This window comes from Fopius arisanus, unplaced genomic scaffold (assembly GCF_000806365.1).
Source record: "Fopius arisanus strain USDA-PBARC FA_bdor unplaced genomic scaffold, ASM80636v1 scaffold01022, whole genome shotgun sequence".
Lineage (NCBI taxonomy): Eukaryota > Metazoa > Arthropoda > Insecta > Hymenoptera > Braconidae > Fopius > Fopius arisanus.
Window position 1 is genome coordinate 1 of NW_011888761.1, and position 1,104 is coordinate 1,104.

General features: G+C 38.2%; 1 long non-coding RNA gene across 1 annotated transcript; it reads right to left on the reverse strand.

Moving 5' to 3' along the window:
- Positions 1-293: 293 nt before the first annotated feature.
- On the reverse strand, positions 294-1,096 carry LOC105273102 (uncharacterized). The gene is made up of 2 exons (XR_892882.1): positions 907-1,096; positions 294-731 (listed from the first exon to the last, which is right to left on the reverse strand). It is a non-coding gene; the product is annotated as an uncharacterized lncRNA (long non-coding RNA).
- Positions 1,097-1,104: the final 8 nt, after the last annotated feature.

A 1,104-nucleotide genomic window follows, 5' to 3' on the forward strand; every position in this document is an offset into this window, starting at 1 on the left:
CATGCAGTTCACCATTTCTCGAATTGTCAATTGGCCACTCTCTGCATTGACCACTCAATCGACACCAATAAACAGCACCAGGTTCTCTAATTCCTAATAATCTACTGACATTAGCCCTGGGTGCACCAACGATCACCAGAGGATCAGAATTGCTCTCATAAATAGCAACAGCGTAACCAAAATAACTTCCTTTTCTGTAATATCCAGCATTGGGATCACTGAAGACAATTGAATTTTTCTTATCCAAATTGAACGCACGAATTTTAACACAAATTAATAAAACTACGATAACATTCACTGTCCAATGGAGCATTTTTATTCAATATTATGGGCAGATTCAGATTATTTTAGAGACACGATTATTCATTGAGATGGTAAGATCGAAATGAGCTGTACACCGGACAGAGGAAGGATGTAAGTCTTCCAGAAACCAAAGGCTTACATCATTTAACTGAGTGACTGTTTACACAGAGGAGAGAGCGTCATTAAATAAGACAAGTTGTCTCTGTCATAAAATACTATTTCCCCTCTCTTTTTTTGCGAGACCGATGACACATCGATGTGGGGAACGTCAGTGAATCATTAATATGATTTCTTCTCAAATGATATTAGATTTTATAGCGTTTTCATCGTCAACTTAAATTAATAACAAATCTGCATTCATGAATTAATTAGTCCTGATCAAGGAATTCCCTGGAGGACGACGTTTCGATCACCAGTCCTCCCTTTTTCTGCAAATAAACACAAAGATGAGTATTTATATCGTTGATTCTAGTGAGGAAATGAGTCACCATTAAAGGCATGATTAGGAATATGATAATATTGTCCTTGTGATCATCAGAGAGAGCGAGTTAACGAGACATGAATAATTCAACTGTTCCCTATTTAACAATAAATATTATTTACGTCGGCGTCTGCCTTCAATTCTTCCAATTGCTCTTTGTGCTTTCTCTTGAAGAATCCCAGTTTGATAAGAGCGAATATGAGAAGTGCCAGGAGGAGAATTCCAACGAGTACTGAGACAGCAATTACCCAACTGGCTACTGGTGCTGATACTGGGGTACCGAGGAATTGAGTGCTAACGAGGGTTGAGTTTCTCCTCAT